General features: G+C 35.1%; 1 protein-coding gene across 9 annotated transcripts in view; it reads left to right on the top strand.

Moving 5' to 3' along the window:
* Window positions 1-2,087: 2,087 nt before the first annotated feature.
* Dpp10 (Dipeptidyl peptidase 10) overlaps window positions 2,088-21,242 on the top strand; it is a 346,391-nt gene continuing 327,236 nt past the window's right edge. For 6 of the 9 annotated variants that reach the window (XR_010949405.1, XR_010949412.1, XR_010949407.1 and 3 more), the window contains exons 1-2: window positions 2,088-2,273; window positions 5,767-5,948. The gene's annotated coding sequence lies outside the window, so the exon portion shown is untranslated. Of the gene's footprint in view, window positions 2,274-4,177; window positions 4,267-5,766; window positions 5,949-21,242 lie in introns of all 9 variants that reach the window. The other 3 variants (XR_010949410.1, XR_010949408.1, XR_010949406.1) reach the window with 2 other exon arrangements.

Raw genomic sequence — 21,242 nt, forward strand, 5'->3', positions numbered from 1 at the left:
TAAATTGTACTACTTAGCGCGTCATCAACAACGCACAGTTTGACAGCAGATTATGCAATGAAGAACAATAACTGCAAGAAATGATAATTACCGTTATACACGGTGGTCATTTTAAAAACAAACTGCATTCAAATTTCAAAAAAAAAAAAAAAGACTTGAAAATTTTTACTTTTTCGCGTCTAAACCAAGCAAAAATGTCACTGTGCGCCGTGGTGTGATGGTAGCGTGCTCATGCCATCTACACCAAAGATACTGGGTTCACGCCCCCGGAAAAGCAACATCAAAATTTTAGAAACAAGTTTTTTCAATTTGAATAACATTTTTCTAAGCTGGGTCGCCCCTCGGCAGTGTTTGGCAAGCTGTATATCTGTCATGCCTTGCACGTGCCGTTCGGAGTCGGAATAAAACAAGTAGGTCCTGTCCCGCCAATTTGTAGGAAAAATTAAAAGCGGCACGATGCAAATTGGAAGAGCGGCTCGGCCTAAAATCTCTTCGGAAGTTATCGCGCCTTACATTTATTTATTTTCTTTATCGCGTTAACAGAGGGAGATACGGACAAACGGAGATGGCTTAATCAAATTTTTTTTTCGATACTGATGATATTGATATATAGAAGTCTATATATATCTCGATTCCTTTATACCTGTACAACCAATCGCTATGTTACCTAAGTTAATATATGGGGAAATCGGCCAAACTTTGGTCTTTTTGGAGGAAAACATTTTATTTTTAAATTTTGTACCAAATTTGTGTTTCTTCTCATTTACTTTTAAAGGAAACCTGGTTAAAAAAAAAAACATTTTTTTTTCTACACTTTTTGACGATTGCGAATTTTTGTCGGAAATTTCGTATATTTACCCCTTGTACAAACATCAATAACTTTCCTTGCGTGAATATTTCAAGATGAGGCAATTGATGGTATACTACTGTGGTGTAGAGAAAAAATTAACAGACGGGTATGAAGTGATAAAAGTAAAATTGTAGCTGTGCCCACAAAAAAACATGTTCCTGAAAAAAATTTACGCAACCAAGTGCTTCCACTTTTCTGTCTCTACCTTTAAAACTGAAAGGGGCACATCTAATTTGAAGCCCCAGGTATTTTTAGTCCCTTATAAGCTACTATCGTGCATAATCCAAATTTCAATACTCAGTTGCCTCAAAAAGCTATAAGCAAAAAACTGTCGATATTGAAAATGACAAAAAAAAAAGTATCGATACTTTGATTGATGATAGTTTTGAGTATTGGAGGGGCACATTAATTCTGCTCATACTTTTAGAATCTCCGTCTCAAAGACAACATTCAGTTTAAATTTTATAGCGTTTCTGCGATGCCTCAAAATTTTATCGAAAAAATTCAAAAATAAAAAAAATTAAGGGTTTCGCTTGAAAAAGTGTAAAAATCGACGTTTTTTTACGTTTCGGAGTTCTGCAAAAACTTACTATCAACTTTCTTGATTTTTAAAATCATCAGATCGGATAGTCAAATGGTCAAACTTAATGTCCTTGTACCTTTTTCTGGCCTTAAGTTTTTTGCCCGTGTGTAAAACCCGAGTATCCAAAAAAGTAAAAGTTTTTGGGATTTGCCCATATGTGTAAAGCTCGCTGAGTATAAAAACAGTATTAGCGTACGTTGCTCTGAAATATTAACAATTATTACTGTCAACATAAGAATACCAATGACAACTGTTCAAATAACTGATATCCGTCAATATTACAATGCTAAGGTTACATAGACTAAATTCTATACATGATTTCACTCCATAAAGTCATACTCTTCGATTTTGTTCGAATATATTTTTTTCATGAAAGGCTGAATAAATAAACAAATAACTGAACTTTCAGTAGTTCACTTCAGTTGTTAAATTTGGCTTCCTATCTAACATATTACATGTCTACCAAATATTGATAATCAGTTGGCCACCCTAACAACAATGGCACTTATGCTCTCTTTGAATTTTTCGCGTTACAACTTTCTCTTACACATGCGCAGAGCAACGCAATAAAAGCTCCACATGTCATTTACTTTATCGCCTTTTGTATATTTTCTGAAGTATTTTATCTCCAGCAAACATTACAATTGGCTCAGTTTCTCGTGAAACACGCGGCAAAGTGGTCGATAAAACGAAACAAAAACCAAAAAAGTGTTAAAGCGTGCCTGGGAAAAAAAATTTAGGCTAAGAAAAAAAAATATGTTTTAATAAAACATTTAAGGTTTTGTGACAAAGTGAATTTTTATCAATAAAAAATAAGTATTTGTGAAACCAGTTAAATATGTAAGTGTGTGTGTGTTGCGTTGAGCATATTTAATACACAAAATTTTGTTTGCGTGGTGCAAAAAGCGGACGTATTTCGCAGTGAAGTTTTTGCGCTAATTAAACGCAGTGTAGAGAACATATTTTATGTATATGTATGTATGTATATCTATACTAAACATGCTACATATGCATAGACATGGCATACTAAGCCAGTAAAAAAATAATATAAATGTTACAAAAATTAAGCTAAATAAATGAGCTGACAGACACGTATTTGCTTATTTTTATGAGCTGACGTTTTTTTTGTTTGGGATTCCCCCAAGAATTGCAGTAAAATCACAAACAAATACGCATAGATGTACACAGTGCTGCAAAAAAGTTTACAAACATACACTTATCAGAAAAATTTACTTATACAGTTTTATTTGAAACCTTTTTCTAATCATACTTACTTAAGTAATTGGTGCTTAACCGTTTAAGCAGTTACGACCGTCGAAGAAGGCGCGCCAGTCGCTTCTTCGCACTGCAAACTGGTGCTAATTCGTCACAACAAAGGAGTTTAAGTCGTTTTCCACCTGGTCCTTCGAATGAAGTAGGGGCTACCCTCTTATTCTGTTTTCATAGGCGGTTTCCGATAAAAATACCTTCTTAGCGGAAGCGTCATATTTCATACGCATAACATGATCTAGCCAGCGTGACCGCTGCGTTTCAATTCGCTGGACTATGCGTCAATAGCTCGTACAGCTTATCCGTAAATCTTTCGAAGAACTTTTCCCTCGAACACTATCAGAGCTGCGTCATCTGTTGTTGTCATGGTCCATGTTTGGTGTACATTTACTCAGATAGCCAAGCAGCGCTCATGGCCCTTCGTCTAAGGCCGTCAGCAGCTGCAAAAGGTAGCTTCAAGCCGCAGCTAACTTCGCACACATAACCCTCATCTAGGTACTTGGTGGCAGGAACATCGACGGCAACGACACACATACATATTAGCTTCGGGGAGTTAGCTGTCTCCAGCTGGTACTACTCAGACACCTGCAGGATAACCAAGCAAGTGTGACAGTAAAAGCACAGAGAACCTACTCAATAGGTCAAGGAAAAAAGAAATCTTTATAACTGCTACAAAAACGGGACACTGAGCGCATGGCCTGCATGCTGAAATAATGGGGATCGCTTTTATCAGCATTTTCAGGAGCAGGAGGAGTCAGCAAAGAAGCAGTCGCGCAATACTTGTGTGAATGCCCAGCTCTAACACACACTAGATTTCTAACTATGGGCAGTTATAAACTCCCGGAAGTAGCTAAATGCTCTGTAAAAGTTATCAGCAGGTTCATCGTACGCTCCAAATGGTGCGAACGGCGTACCGACTAGCCAGAAGAAAACAGCAGCAACTGGTTCCCAGAGAAATTTGCATCAAAATGGCGCCCCGTGCGCGACTTGGGTTCGGGTCTTTGGTATACGGGCAGCACAGCTACCAACCAACCAACCAAGTCATGACACGAGTCACCATGGCCCAACTTCGTTCTGGATACCGTAACAGATAAAACTCTTACTTGTTCAGAATCAACCACGACATTCGTAACGTATGACCTGCATGCGATGTGTCCCCGCATGACATCAACCATCTTTTCAATTGTCACGTGTAGTTTAAGCCTCTAACACCAATCTCTCTATGGTTCGCCACTGTTGAAAGTGCCTGTTTCTTTGGACTCCCGTTAGAGTACTTTGATGGCAATATGTGAGTAGCCTCGCCCATTGAATGGGGTGAAGCAGTGTGGGCACAACAGCAGAGCAGGGCGTGTATGTAGAATTTTGTTTGTCACTGTATATGTGGGCTTTTTTGTGTACGCTAAATATCAAAATACGCATACCAATACATACATACACTCTTTGCTTGCTTCATTTATATTTCGTACACATTTAAGTGACTTTGAGTGGTAATTCGTATACGATTTCCGTTTCAACATTTCCGACGGATTATATTTGGTGTATTAAACTATACAAGTGCTTATATGTATGTATAAATTTCTGTCTCGTTATTTTTGTGTCAAATATATAAATATATTTTGAATGGCTAAAACCGCATTCCAGTTACATTCATTCAAATATTGGCATTGCTTAAAAGCAAAAACATGTTTCAAAAACGACCAAAAGCAATAACGTACAACAATTGGCAATTGAAACTAAGCATTTGTGTGGTTTTTTTTTTGTGTTTTTTTTTTTCAGTTTTTCTAATCCTACTTCGTTTTGTCGCCAACGTGATTTCCGTTCGCCCATTAAGTATGACTGAATTGCTTTTGTTTGTTCAAACACAGAGTTTTTGCTTAAATGTCAGGGCCTACATGGCGTATGAGTACCTTTTTCAATTTATATTTTTATACTCAGCGTGAGTATATTAACTTTGATTGGATAACGGGTGGTTGTACAGGTATAAAGGAATCGAGATAGATATAGACTTCCATGTATCAAAATCATCAGTATCGAAAAAAAATTTGATTGAGCCATGTCCGTTCGTTAGCACGATAATATGAGTAAATATTGAGATATATTCACCAAATTTGGTACACTAGCTTATCACGACCCAGAATAGATTGGTATTGAAAATGAGCGAAATCGGATGATAACCACGCCCACTTTTTATATATATATAATTTTGGAAAACACAAAAAACCTGAGAATTTAATAAATAATACACCCAGAATGTTGAAATTTCACACGTGGACTGATATTTACTCTTTATAAAAATTTGTAACAAATTTTTAAAATGGGCGTGGCACCGCCCACTTGTGATAAAATCAATTTTACAAATATTATTGATCATAAATCAAAAATCGTTAAAACTCTCGTAACAAAATTTCGGCAGAGAGGTTGCCTTTACTATAAGGAAAGCTCTGAAGAAAAATTAACGAAATCGGTTAAGGACCACGCCCACTTTTATATAAAAGATTTTTAAAACAGTCGTGGACGAATAAAATAATCAATATCTGTGCAAAAAAGAGCTTTATATCAATGGTATTTCACTTCCCAAGTGGATTTATAACACTAAATAGGAAAAACTTCAAATTTGAAAAAATGGGCGTGGCACCGCCCCTTTTATAACTAAGCAATTTTCTACGTTTCGGGAGCCATAACTCGAAGAAAAATTAACGGATCGTAATAAAATTGGGTACAAAAATTTTCCCTATAGCAGGAAATATTTCTAGTAAAAATGGACGAGATCGGTTAAGGACCACGGCAGCTTAGATATAAAACAATTTTAAAAGGGTTGTAGACTAGAATAATAAGCTATAACTTAGCAAAAAATAGTTTTGAAACAATGATATTCCGCTTATCAAGTTTTATTGTAAGAGGAAATGGGGAGAAATTTTTTTTAAACGGGCTGTTCCACGTCTTATGTAGAAAAGTAATTTATCCGAAATGAAATGTACAATTGAAGCTCACGCTGGATATATAATGTTCGGTTACAACCGAACTTAGAGACCTTTACTTGTTTATTTTTTTTTTTTTTGCACAGCGCACTATTAGAAAAATTGTAAAATAAATACAGTAAAGTGCAACAATTAATAACATACAATAATAGTGTAACTGAGAAAGTGTGTCCATTTTTTTATTGTAATCGGGTTGTTTTTTTTTTGCTGCGTTGCGGAAATACTCAACTCTTAATTGGCCAATATGACACGTGTACAACGAATTGTGGTAAGTTAAGCGTTAAGCAATGTTGTAGTTATAATTCACACATTGTTGCAACTATATACATTTTCTAATAACCGAGTAACTACATAAATGCATACTCTCATTTAATATATTCATAACACTAACACGGAGTGCATGTTGGCAAACGAAATCGTCTACTTGTAATAGTTAGTAAATAGCCCTGCCCCTGAAATTCCTTACATTTTATTAAAACTTACATTAAGACTAACAACTTTATTCAACAAAAAAACATATCAAGGATTTATAGAAGGTCTATCAATCAAATACGACACATCAAGCTATCGCACAATCTATGATTGACAAGGTTATGAGCCCAATCAGGGAATGCCCTAAAGGGTTTGCACTCCCTTCTCTCTTTTGGACGCTAGTCATAGCTGCCCTTCTTCAGTTAATGAAGTCCAATGTATTTGACACACAAGGGTATGCAGATGACTTAGTAATCTGCATGACAGGGATGGTCGAGGAAACAATATCCCGCCAGCGTGTTAGGCGGTTTAGCATGGCTGTCGTTAGAGGTGACTAAAATAACCAAATGATTCAAAGAATTGTGTAGCGCAACTTTTAAAGGGTTCTCAGCTATAAATTGCTTCTCATGTCTAAGCGTTGGTGATTCGACGGGCGAATAGTTTTTTTGGTTATATTATTTTGTTCTTTTTAGTGGACTGTATATTATTTTATTGTTTAGAAAGAGGGAGATCGCTATGGACCTGTTACACCTTGTATTTATTCCTTGGGGGCGATCATTGGGGGCTCCGAGGTATTGGCTGCGGGTTGAGCCACCTTGTTTTGCTTTGAAAAACCCCGCTTTGGGATAAACAATTTAAACTATGTCTTTAGAATATATCACTAACCAGTTGAGAATTACAAGCACACTCATTCGCTAATGAAAGAAACGAACAAAAAATGTTCATAGTTTAAGTCACTTAAACACCAACCCAATTGTCAAACTCTTCTACACGTGGCGAATCCTCTTTCTTTAACATTCCGGCGCTGACTACCCCAATTTTCACACGAAATTAGGCGGTGGGTGGCGGAGTGGTTTGGAAGGTTCAATGTGGTCATATTAAATCGTTCTCAAGATGGGCGGGATTGTACCTAAATGGTGCTTGTTACCGTACCAGACCCCGAAACCTACGGGCAGTGTCTTTATCTCTCCAACAACACCAACAAGGAAACAATATCGAATAACATGCACCAAGCCCTACCCAATAAAGAAAGATGATGTTATACAAAAGGATTATTTATCAATCCTAACGAAACTGTTATAATGCCTTTTACCAGGAGAAAAAAAAACTGTACATGCAGAACCATCCCTAGGTGGTACCAAAATCCGTTTTTCAATGGAAGGAAAATACCGGGGGGTTATACTGGACAGAACCCATACTTGGAATATGTCATCTAGATGCTATCTTAAATAAAACAACAAGAGCTTCCTTTTTCCTTCACTTATCTTTCGCTTCATCTATCCCTATCTCTCTATCTTCGTCTGAATCTATCTCTTTCTAAGTCTCCTTTCTCGTTCCCTCTTTTCTCTTCTCTCTTCTATAAGATCACTTAATAACGATGTGCTTATTTATATACATATAAATAGGAGAATGTGTGCTGATAGAGGGTTTTGCATTTGAAAAAGCATTTCACTGCTGATAGTGAAATTTTCAAAATGAGATTTAATACATTTTGAGCTAAGCTTTGAGCCTGGAATAAATGTCGTGTATGAGACGTGACTCAGAGATAATTTTACCATCTCAAACTCAATTTCGTTAAATTTATTGATGGAAAGTATTGAATATAATATCTATATATGTGACCCGGTCTATGAAAAGGTGGCTTATGACTAAAAAAAAAAAAAAAAATTGCGAGAAACATTTTTTTTTGAGTCATAAGCCACCTTTTCATAGACCGGGTCACATGAAAAAGTGGCTTATGACTAAAAAAAAAAAAAAAAATTGCGAGAAACATTTGTTTTTGAGTCATAACCCACCTTTTCATAGACTGGGTCACATATATAAAATTCAAATTAAGTATGTATGTAGGTATAGATCGGGTTGCGTCCAAAACCAAATTTGCATCACTCACTATAAACCTTCCAAGGATGGTCGTAGGCTAAAAATAATTTCGGTATATAAAAAGGGCGTGGCATCTCCCATACAAATGGAATCTTTGATTCAGCATAACTCTGGAAGTATTCATGCAAGAACATTGAAATTCTGTAAACAGTTATATGAAATCAATCCCTAACACCACTAAGAAAATAAGGGGTGAGTAAGAAGGAGCGTTGCACCTCCCATACAAATGGAATATGTCATACTGCATATCTCTGGATTTAATAATGGTAGAAAAAATTAAAATTTTACAAGGATATGACGTTAAGTCCTAACAGCACCAGTAATATATGGAATTGACAAAAAAAGACAAATGGGGTTTTTCAGAACTATGGCTGCCGTAAAAACTAAAGTTATTTCAACACGCAAAGTTTAATTGCAGTGTTGGTTTTGGCTGTTATTCCTTTAGTATTCTTTAGGGGTTTGTTATCTTTAGGGTTGGTATTTTTGGATACGCCTGGAGCAACCGGAAAAAAACATTTCTGCTAAATTGGATATTAATTGATGTAAGAGCAAAAAGAGAAATCACTATGGCAGTTGCTTCCCCAAGTACCGCGGATACTCTTTGTGTGGTGGACGTACAGCTCACTCCGCATTTAAATTGCCACTGTCTACAAACATCTGATACCCCGATGTGCAACATAAGCAAACGGTCAGACCAAAGTGGATGTGTGGGATGAGTGCACCATGACTCATAAACAGTCACTGCAAGTTTTAGCTCGAACTATTAAAGATTTGAGGTTTAAAGATCATCCCAAGGGTGGTGCTTTCCTTTCACTTGCTGGAACAGCCGCAAATGGAGTAAATGTGTGCTTGTTCTGTAATAGACCGCATAGACAAACTCCGACTCTTGCGTACTGAGTTGGCCAAGAACATACAAAACGCTTTTGAGAAATCAGCTCAACGCTACAACCTTCGAAGCAGAGTAAAACCATTCAGTGTATGTGAAAATGTATATCGGCGCAATTTCGTTCTGAGCGACAAAGCGAATAAGTTTAACGCCAAGCTAGCACCCGTTTTTGTAAAAGCTACAGTTCTCGCCAGAAAAGGAAACTACATGTATCAATTGCAAGACATACATGGTAAGATAGGGTGGTACCACGGAAAAGATATTAAGGAATGCAAGGGTTAAAACACAAGTTACCGTCAGATAATGTCCTATAAAACAACTAAAAAAGGACAAACCTATATAAATATCTATCTCCATCCCTATTTAATTATCTCAGTTTCGCATCACGTCACCTTTTTTTACTTGTTTTTCCGTGCCTATAAAAGCCTCGGATTTAGGATAGCGGTCAGATTTTTGGCTGGAAAAAGTTGGCAGTGGAGGTATACTCTCGGGCAAATATTTTTTGGTTGCGATCGAAAAAGTTATGTGGACTGATGAAAAGTAGATAAGTTTACTAAGTTCTTTTTGCTAAAGATTAATAAAATAAAAAAATCGCGAAATTCGGTTCGAATTAAAATTAAATTGCACGGGTGTTCCTGGTTGCGGTACTCCTGAGTTGCAGATTTCCGTGTTGCAGTGTTCCTGGTTCCTGAAAGGGCTTCCAAATCAAGTGCGAGTGAAGATGAGGATCTGTGGTATCCTGAACAGGAATTTCCTGGCTTTGGGTTCGACCCATTTGTGCGAAATTTGCAATCCCACTTAAAAGCAGTGATTTAGCTTAAAAATTGCATACATTTTCTTATCTCCCTTCAATAACCTCATTTTTGGGCGCATATGCATTGTCGTTTTTTTATTATTATATTTTCCTAAAAATCTATTTGATTGATTGCTGAAAAGAGGCAAAAAAAAAAAAAAAAAAAAACAAGAAAAAAAAAAATGTGAAATCTAAATAAAATGCAATTTAAGTTCATCGTTGCCAATTTGTATAGATGTGTATGTGGGTAAGGTGGCGAGGGGAATCCTGTTACAAATATGAATGTATCATACAAAAACAGTCATTAGCTATAGCAGAAGTCGATCTTACCAAGTCATGTTTCAGCAGAAGTCGATCTTATCAAGTCATGTAAGACCCACGGGCATAACCTAGTATTTAATATATAAAAAGTATTTTTGATAATGTAATTGAATTGAATTCCTTAAACCAAGGCTAAAGAACACCCAAGAATATTTTTAATGCATAAAAATTTAATAACCATTTAAGTGAAATTTATGGGAATTCGCTGTCAAAAACTGTTGCACTAAATATCATAGACATACATATATGAAACTATTCGAAACTATAAATGCACATGCATGTGTATGTATGTATTTAATGTCAAAAGCTGAAGGCAGCAGCCACAAAAATTTTGCTAAGTAAATATTGTGAAGAAAGTTCATAACATAAAAACCACTTGCACTAAAAAGGATAACGATAAAATTTAAAATTTAATTTCAAAAACCATTAAAAGTACGATAAAATAGCAAAGCGTGCGCATAGAGTTTTTACTACAATTTGCCGCCATATATTTTGACTACTTTGGTGATGGTATTTTTTTTATATTTTTTTTTTTTGTATTTTTCCAAAACCACATTTGCATAGAAAACGAAGTAAATAAAAGATTTCAATGGCGCTTCTCGCTTATTGCCATCTTACGTGTTAGATGTCGGTCGTATAGTTGGTTTGGCTGTTTGCCCGATTGGCTTGCCAAAACAAACAAGAAAGAGCAACAATACAGCTGTCAGCTGGCTGCCTGATTGACTGACATTTTCCATGGCAAGAAAACATAGCGGTGAAAAAAAAAATTACAAAATTGAAATAACTAAAATGTAATGATATGAAATTATTTCACATTTAGCAGGTACGGGCACCAACAAAGCTGCTTGCAATGTAATTGACTGCAACTACTCGATTTTTAGACAAAAATAAAGCAGCTTGCCAGCAAATCAAATAATTTACCCCAAAATGGCAGGCCGACTTCACTGTAGTCGACTAACGTCGCGATGTTGGCATTCACATGAATTGCATGCAGAAAATTGTTGCATACCAAAAATGAAGTTTGTTATGCGTGAAAGTGGAAAAGTGGTTTGAAATGTAATGGAAATGGTTTTGTAGTTGTTGTAAAAAGTAGAAGTGTGTACTAAATAGAATGACAAGTAGGGGGAGACGAAAATAGTGCAGTTTACATAATTTTAAATGCGACAAATTTGCATGCAAATGCACTGACATGTGAGTGATTCCGCTACAAATCGAAGGATTTCTGTAAAATTAAAATGTTTGTTTGAATAAGAATTTTGCGCAAAATTGTCATTTGAATATGAATTTTTATTCTGCCATTACTTAGTTTTTGCAATTCTTTTTTCTCAAGAATAGCTCGGTTCAAACTAAGTATAGTAAATAATATAAAAAAAACAGCCAAAAATTTTATTTTGAAAATCTAAAAAATCTAAAAAATTTATTTTTGAAATTAAAAGTAAGTAAAATTTTTTAAGACTTAAATTTTAAATATTTTTTAATATATTCAAACTTTTGTTTTTTAGAATAAAATTTGTTTTTTTCTTATTTTAAAATTTGAAAGAATTTTTTTAGTGCTTTTTTTTAATTAAAACCTTTTTTTGTGAAAGCTTGTTTTAAATTTTCTTGTTAGTTATTTCATTCTTAAATTTCTGAAGGTCGAATTTTATATTATTTGTTTATGTAATATTACATATTTTTTAAAATTTATAATATTTTTGTATTTAAAATATATTGTTTTTACAATAAAATTTGTTTTTTTCCTTTCTTCTTATTTTATAATTTAAAAAATTTTTTTAGTGCTTTTTTTTTTTAATTAAAACCTTTTTTTTGTCAAAACTTGTTTTAAATTTTCTTGTTACCTATTTCATTCTAAATTTTCTGAAGGTCGAATTTTATATTATTTGTTTATGTAATATTACATATTTTTTAAAATTTATAATATTTTTGTATTTGAAATATATTGTTTTTTACAATAAAATTTGTTCTTTCTTTTCTTCTTATTTTATAATTTTAAGAATTTTTTTAAATTTTTTATACATACTCAAAATCTGGAAAATTTGTTTCTTCTTAAGTATTTTTTTTTTAAATTTTTCGAATTTTCCTACACGTATATTTTTTTATTAATTAATTTTTTTTTTGTGTTCAAAGAGTTATTCAGGTTGCGAATTTAAAAATGTTTATCATTTGGATATTATTTTAAGTTGTTCCTTTTTCTTTTGATTCCATTTTTTCTTAATATTGAAATGTTTAGTGGACCTTTTCTTACATTCTTAAGTACACAAATTTTGGTTTATGATTTCTTGTTTTTTTTTTTATAATTTTTTTGAAGTTGCCGAATAAATATTTAATTTTTTTTTTTTTTGATTTATCAAATATTTGTGTGTTTTAAAGCTTTTATAGATTTAGAGTTTGTGTTATTTTTTTTTTTTATTATTATTATTATCATTTTTTTTTTTTTTTTTCAAAATAGTTTTTTTTAGTTCTCCAATAAAAGGTTTCCAAGATAAAAAAAAAAAGACATCAACTGATCTCCGTTGCGTTCGGTTGTCTTTCTCGACTAGTTTGATTGTGTACTTTGAGTGTTTTGCGAATCGCTTTTTCTCTCTTCTTATATTTACACGCTCTTCCTTTATTTTTTTTCCTAAAGCTATAGCAGAAAATTTAATTAAAAATAAAAATGTCCCCCAAGGGGCCCCATTAGGGGACAATAGGTTTGCCTTGTTATCGGCAGGCCCAGAGCCTAAACGAAAAAAACAAACTAATATTACAAAAGAAGTTTTTCCCTCGTTACCTATTGTGAAAAAAGAAAATCCGAAGTATATAGTGGCAAGTGCTATTGAGACTAATAAAACTCTAAGCAAATATTCGTGTTTCGCTGTTCACAAAGCCTTAAAAAACATAAGCAACGACATTATAAATATATCTGAATTAAGAGATGGACATCTACTTTTTTTGTAAAAAATAGTAATGTGGCAAACAAATTCCTTTCTACTAAATACCTCTATGGCATTTGCCAAGTGAAATTTGACCTTCACAATAACCTCAATTCTTCAAAGGGAACAATTTACGCTCCGTGTTTAAATGACGTCTCCGAAAATGAGATTGTTGAAAATTTAAAAGAACAGGGTGTCACAGATGTTTACAAATTCCCAAAATATATTGATGGTAAGCCTTCTACAAGCGGTGTGTTACTTCTCACTTTCGATCTTTACCATTTACCAAGCAAAATTGAAGTGTCTTGGTACACCACGAAAGTAAGACCTTATTATCCGAACCCTATGAGATGCAAAAGCTGTCAACTTCTTCGTCATACCAAGAAAAGATGTACTAAGACACCCGCATGCGACACTTGCTCTCTCCCTCCTCATGACCCATCACCTTGCTCACGCACTTTTTGCGCAAATTGTTCAGGAGACCATCCGGCATCAAGTAAATCTTGCCCTAGGTTTATTCAAATGAAACAGGCCAGTACGATTAAAACTGACAACAAGTGCTCAATGCGCGAAGCTATTCAAATCCAGAAAAAACAAATCCCACAACAAATAAATGAAAACAGTACTCCCTTCTCAGAAGTAGCAAAAATGCCAATAAACAAAAATAATCAAAAACAAGTAAGGAAGGCTAAGTTCGGGTGTAACCGAACATTACATACTCAGTTGAGAGCTATGGAGACAAAATAAAGAAAATCACCATGTAGGAAAATTAACCTAGGGTAACCCTGGAATGTGGTTGTATGACATGTGTATCAAATGGAAGGTATTAAAGAGTATTTTAAGAGAGAGTAGGCCATAGTTCTATGGATGAACGCCATTTAGGGATATCGCCATAAAGGTGGACCAGGGCTGACTCTAGAATTTGTTTGTACGATATGGGTATCAAATGAAAGGTGTTACTGAGTATTTTAAAAGGGAATGGGCTTTAGTTCTATAAGTGAACGCCTTTTCGAGAAATCGCCATAAAGGTGGACCAGGGGTGACTTTAGAATATGTTTGTACGATATGGGTATCAAATGAAAGCTGTTAATGAGTATTTTGAAAAGGAGTGATCCTTAGTTCCATAGGTGGACGCCTTTTCGAGATATCGCCATAAAGGTGGACCAGGGGTGTCTCTAGAATGTGTTTGTACGATATGGGAATCAAATGAAAGGTGTTACTGAGCATTTTAAGAGGGAGTGGGCATTAGGTCTATAGGTGGGCGCCTTTTCGAGATATCGCCATTAGGGTGGGCCAGGGGTGACTCTAGAATGTTTGTACGATATGGGTATCAAACGAAAAGTGTTACTGAGCATTTTAAGAGGGAGTGGGCATTAGGTCTATAGGTGGACGGCTTTTCGAAATGTCGCCATTAGGGTGGGCCAGGGGTGACTCTAGAATGTTTGTACGATATGGGTATCAAACGAAAGGTGTTACTGAGCATTTTAAGAGGGAGTGGGCATGAGGTCTATAGGTGGACGCCTTTTCGAGATATCGTCATTAGGGTGGGCAAGGGGTGACTCTAGAATGTGTTTGTACGATATGGGTATCAAACGAAAGGTGTTACTGAGCATTTTAAGAGTTAGTGGGCATTAGGTCTATAGGTGGACGCCTTTTCGAGATATCGCCATTAGGGTGGGCCAGGGGTGACTCTAGAATGTTTGTACGATATGGGTATCAAACGAAAGGTGTTACTGAGCATTTTAAGAGGGAGTGGGCATTAGGTCTATAGGTGGACGCCTTTTCGAGATATTGCCATTAGGGTGGCCAGGGGTGACTCTAGAATGTATTTGTACGATATGGGTATCAAATGAAAGGTGGTAATGAGTATTTTAAAAGGGAGTAATCCTTAGTTCTATAGGTGGACGCCTTTTCGAGATATAGCCATAAAGGTGGACCAAGGGTGACTCTAGAATGTTTGTACGATATGGGTATCAAACGAAAGGTGTTACTGAGAATTTTAAGAGGGAGTGGGCGTTAGGTCTATAGGTGGACGCCTTTTCGAGATATCGCCATTAGGGTGGGTTAGGGTGACTCTAGAATGTGTTTTCACGATATGGGTATCAAATGAAAGGTGGTAATGAGTATTTTAAAAGGGAGTAATCCTTAGTTCTATAGGTGGACGCCTTTTCGAGATATCGCCATAAAGGTGGACCAAGGGTGACTAGAATGTTTGTACGATATGGGTATCAAACGAAACGTGTTACTGAGCATTTTAAGAGGGAGTGGGCATTGGGTCTATAGGTGGACGCCTTTTCGAGATATCGCCATTAGGGTGGGCCAGGGGTGACTGTAGAATGTATTTGTACGATATGGATATCAAATTAAAGGTATTAATGAGGGTTTTAAAAGCGAGTGTCCCTTAGATGTATATGTGAAGGCGTTCTCGCGATATCGACCAAAATGTGGAACAGGTGATCCAGAAAATCATCTATCGGGTACTGCTAATTTATTTATATATGCAATACCACTAACAGTATTCCTGCCAAGATTCCAAGGGCTGTTGATTTCGCCTTGTAGAACTTTTTCATTTTCTTCTACTTAATATGGTAGGTGTCCCACCCATTTTACAAAGTTTTTTCCAAAGTTATATTTTGCGTCAATAAACAATTCCAGTTACCATGTTTCATCCCTTTTTTCGTATTTGGTATAGAATTATGGCATTTTTTTCATTTTTCGTAATTTTCGATATCGATAAAGTGGGCGTGGTTATGGTCGGATTTCGGCCATTTTTTATACCAAGATAAACTGAGTTCAGATAAGTACGTGGGCTAAGTTTAGTATAGATATATCGGTTTTTGTTATTGTGTTAACGGCCGAGCGGAAGGACAGACCGTGGACTGTGTATAAAAACTGGGCGTGGCTTCCACCGATTTCGCCCATTTTCACAGAGAACAGTTACCGTCATAGAATCTATGACCCTACCAAATTTGAGAAGGATTGGTAAATTTTTGTTCGACTTATGGCATTAAAAGTATTCTAGACAAACTAAATGAAAATGGGCGGAGCTACGCCCATTTTGAAATTTTCTTTTATTTTTGTATTTTGTTGTATCATATCATTACTGGAGTTGAATTTTGACTTAATTTACTTATATACAGTAAAGATATTAAATTTTTTGTTAAAATTTGAATTTAAAAAAATTTTTTTTAAAAAGTGGGCGTGTTCTTCATCAAATTTTGCTAATTTTTATTTGGCACACATATAGTAATAGTAGTAACGTTCCTGCCAAATTTCATCATGATATCTTCAACGACTGTCAAATTACAGCTTGCAAAACTTTTAAATTACCTTCTTGTAAAAGTGGGCGGTGCCACGCCCATTGTCCAAAATCTTACTAATTTTATATTCTGCGTCATAACGTCAACCCATCTACCAAGTTTCATTGCTTTAACCGCCTTTGGCAATCAATTATCGCATTTTTTCGGTTTTTCGAAATTTTCGATATCGAAAAAGTGGGCGTGGTTATAGTCCGATATCGTTCATTTTAAATAGCGATCTGAGATGAGTGCTCAGGAACCTACATACCAAATTTCATCAAGATACCTCAAAGTTTACTCAAGTTATCGTGTTAACGGACGGACGGACGGACGGACATGGCTCAATCAAATTTTTTTTCGATCCTGATTATTTTGATATATGGAAGTCTATATCTATCTCGATTCCTTTATACCTGTACAACCATCCGTTATCCAATCAAAGTTAATATACTCTGTGAGCTCTGCTCAACTGAGTATAAAAACACACTAGCGAAGAAAACGCACAAACAAAAATACAAATAAACAACACTACCGATATAGAAAGCAATATAACCAAGGAAAAAAATATATATACAGAAAATGCAGAAATAAATCAAAACACATCAAACGCATCAAATACAACCAACCAACATGCTATTGATTCAGTCGATACGCCAACAATAACCAATACCCTCTCTTACGATTTCATCTCCCAAATAACCTCTCTCTCATCAGATTTCATACCTCAATTTAATTCTTATCTTAATTCCTCCATTTCCCCCCAAACTGGTAACGTAGATAATAACAATTCAATCGAAATGACCGATAATGAAATATGAAAATAATACAGTGGAACATTAATGGCCTTCTTAACAATTATCCCGATTTAAATCTACTCATTAAAGAATTTAACCCCGAAATAATAACTTTACAAGAAACACATATACCAGCTGATAAATCAGCGTATTCTCCCAACAAGTATGTAAGCTATTTCCATAACAGCCCACTAAATACATCCTGCAAACAAGGCATAATCGTGTTCCTAAGGAAATCACTGCAACACAAGCAGATTCCTATCAATTCAAATATTCAATCTCTGGCAATAGAGGTGGACATTGGTTTTAAGCTCACAATAATTTCGTGCTATATTCCTCCAGATCAGAGCTTTAACATCACGGACATAACTGACATTCTAAATCTTTTCTCTACCCCTATTATACTATTAGGCGATTTCAATGCTTGGAGTCCGCTCTGGGGTTCTACTTCGACTAATAAAAGGGGAAAAATAATCGAGGATATAATCCTCTCGAAAAATCTCGTGGTTCTCAATGATTGTTCTCCCATCCATTTCTCCACCCATAAAACTTTTTCTCACCCTAATATCACCCTCTCTTCAGCATCCATAGCTCCAAAACGATCATCTAAAACACTGGATGATTTGCACAATAGCGATCACTTCCCCATTTTAATTTCCTTCTCAATTCCCACTTCCTATAAAGTCAAACCTGTTGCCAAATTCATACCGGAAAAAGCAGACTGGCCGAAATTCTGCAATATCGCAATATCTTTATCCAATAACAAACCTTCCTCTTCAAATGTCAATGCAGAAGCAACAGCAATCAAAACGATCATTCGCTCAGCTGCGCACCTCGCTATCCCACAAACAAACACACAAACTTTTTCTGCTAAGGTACCTTACTGGTCAAATCTTTTATCTACACTAAGAAACTCAAAAATAAAATTGTGGTCGCAATATGAAAAGAGTATAACCGACGAAAACTTCATAAAATACAAAAAAGCCAATGCTCTTTTCAGGCGAGAACTTAAATATGCTAAACGCCAATCACTTGAAAAACTTACCGAGGAAATAACGCCATCATACAGTCAAAAAAAAGCGTGGGCAGATATAAAAACTCTTACATCTTCACCCCAACGAAACCACATCTCTTTTATCCATTCACCAGAAGGCCCGATTTATGATTCTCAAATTATTGCCGATAAGTTCGCTAAAACATGGTCAAATTACTCACACCTCTAAAACTTTAGTACAGACTTCAATAGATTGAATGGCGAGGCCAAACATGAAAATTATAAAAACCTCGTTCCTTCCGTATCAGCATCTAAAGCTGATTTACCAATAACTCTATTTGAATTTGACAGTACAATTTCTTCAATGACGGGCAAAACTCCAGGTGCAGACAAAGTATCGTACCCTATTTTACGTAATATTCCTTGTATCCTGAAATCAAGACTTGTAAAGCTGTACAATCAAATCTTTGACCAAGGTGTGTACCCACAAGAATGGAAAATAGCGGGAATAATACCTATCCCAAAACCAAATAAGCCCAATACTACTATTCTAAATTACAGGCCGATTTCACTTTTACGGTGCATATCCAAAGTGTTAGAAAAGATAATCTCACTACGACTTATATGGTTTGCCGAACAAAATGATTTATTTAATCCACACCAATTTGCGTTTAGAAAAGGCCTAAGCGTAATCGACCCTCTTCTGTTGCTTCAGCATTTTACTTCCAACGCCCTTTCATCAAAAACGCATGTTTCAACACTGAGTTTAGATTTTGAAAAGGCGTATGACAGAATTGGCGCCCATTGTGTTTTACAAGAACATAAGCGATGGAAAGTTGGGGAAAAATTATACAATATTGTAAAATCCTTCCTATTCAATACTATTCAGCACTATCATTTCTTCATACAACCAAATTGAACATTTTGCTTATGCTGATGATGTAGTAATCTTTTCAAAAGCCAAAGATTTAAACGCAATTAAAACTACCTTTTCTACCGTTGTAGAATTCCACCTCTTTGAAGGGCCAACTCAATGCACGTCCTCGCATACTTTTAGGCAACTTTCACCACGATTCTTTTGAACTTTCAGGCGTATGGGAATTTCACCACGATTTTCAGCTGTGCATATTAAGTAGCTGACAAACGAGGTGGAATTCTGTTGTTTTCGCCAGTGTTGTCAGCGAAAATTCCACTAATTCTATTAAATCTTGCTATTTTGGACAAATAAATAAAGATACGAATTTTCACTTAGGGATTACTTAAATTACTAATCAAAGTTGCAATTGCCTTTTTGTAGGCAGTAATAGAAAATTTAAAATAAAAAGGTGATACAAAATTGTAAGGACTACCTTTATATAAATGGACCAAAAAATAGAAGGCAATTTTTCCTTTAATACAGACACAGTCCAGTTGAATTTTGACTAAAAAATTTTAACAATAGCTCTTGTAAAAGAATTTTGGGATTTAAAATTATAAGGGTAGAGTGCGTGTTTAAATTTTAAATAATCCATTCGTTAATCAGAAGTACATGGCTTGCCTTAAGTTAAAAGATTGCGCTCCACCTTTATAGTTTTAAATCGCAAATTTCTTTTACACGAGCTATTGTTAAAGTTTTTTAGTCAAAATTCAACAAGACTATGTATTAAAGGAAAAACTGCCTTCTGTTTTTTGGTCTATTTATATAAAGGTAGTCCTTATAACTTTTTTATCATCTTTTTATTTCATCCTCATCTATATTTATCTCGATTCGTTTAAGCTACCAAAGTTAATACACTCTGTGTGCACAGCACGTTATAGATACAGATAAAACTAATTAAGTCTACCCATTGTATTTTTCATTAAAAATACATTCATTGTACATGTGTCAACTCAATAACACACTTTGCAAATACATATGGGCAATTCCTTGGTAATGGACGCGACATTCGCACGCATTGCAACCTGCATAAAAGAATATGAGCAGAGGACTGAGCGGATATTACAATATTTGAAGCAACAATTGTGGGTAACTCAAAAATGTAAGCACATATATATGACCATATATGAGGATGTTCGGACGCGACAAGAAATAGGAGCAATGCTTGTGAAAGTATGCAAAACTTAAAGAAGCTAAGGGAAGTTTTTACATTCCTTAGATGAGACAAAAGGTGAAATAAAGACCCAATGCCCATATATTTTCGAAATCTGAAATATCTTTTTAAAACGCTGGATATAAGCTTAAGTACGGTTACGAACGCGACAATTTTTTGCTCAATGAATTACACTAAATGACATAGAAAATATATTCTTTACGAGACATCAAGTCTTAGGTCCAGTAGAGTAAACAAAAGGGCCCAAAACCCCCTTTTCATAAGCGGAGACGTATACTGGTATATAACTTTTCCTCTGTCTATTCTTCGATACATTTTTAGGTAAGATTTCTCTGACATCTCGAATAATCAATTAACAGCTGAAAGCGCAAAATGCGCTCTTTCGGACAACATATAAGTTTTGTTCGTTGACTAAACAGAAATAAAATTACAGGCCAATATATGGATGAACTAATGGAAGAGAGGTAATGGGTTTGACAAATTTTAGACACCAATAAAAAATGTTACCCGAATTTTCCGGAAAAATTTTAGTAAATAGACCTATTTAACATCTGAAGCCTTTTTTTAATTTCCAGTCGACGTTTTCTTGCTAGGAAATAGTAAGGATAAGGGCAGGAACAATTTATAAAACACGTATTTGAGCTTTAATCCCAAGTGATAGAAATAAATTTCAACCACTTTTGATTTTCGGTTCGTGATGGACCTTATTTTGGATTCGCCCACATATAAATAAGCAAACAGTTGCAAAGAAATGTTGTTTTGAAAAAGTATAGCAAAATGCGTCATTCGATTTGTTATTTTGATAGAGCAAAACATGTTTTTTCAGCTAATTAAAACAAAAAAACAACAAATAAGAGTGTCTAAGTTTTGATGGCCGAATATTATATACTCAGCGTGGCTCTAGAAATGTTTTGTAATGCTTGATCGGAATAGGGGCGTGGCACCGTTCATTAAAAAATGTCTTCTAATTTGCTCTTAAAATAAAACTTGATAAGTGAAATATCATTGATACAAAACTAATCGCTAAGATATAGGTTATTATTCTAGTCTACGACCCTTTTAAACATCTTTTATATAAAAGTGGGCTTGGTTTTTAACCGATCCTGTCCATTTTCGCTAGA

Source organism: Eurosta solidaginis, chromosome 2 (assembly GCF_040869045.1).
Source record: "Eurosta solidaginis isolate ZX-2024a chromosome 2, ASM4086904v1, whole genome shotgun sequence".
Lineage (NCBI taxonomy): Eukaryota > Metazoa > Arthropoda > Insecta > Diptera > Tephritidae > Eurosta > Eurosta solidaginis.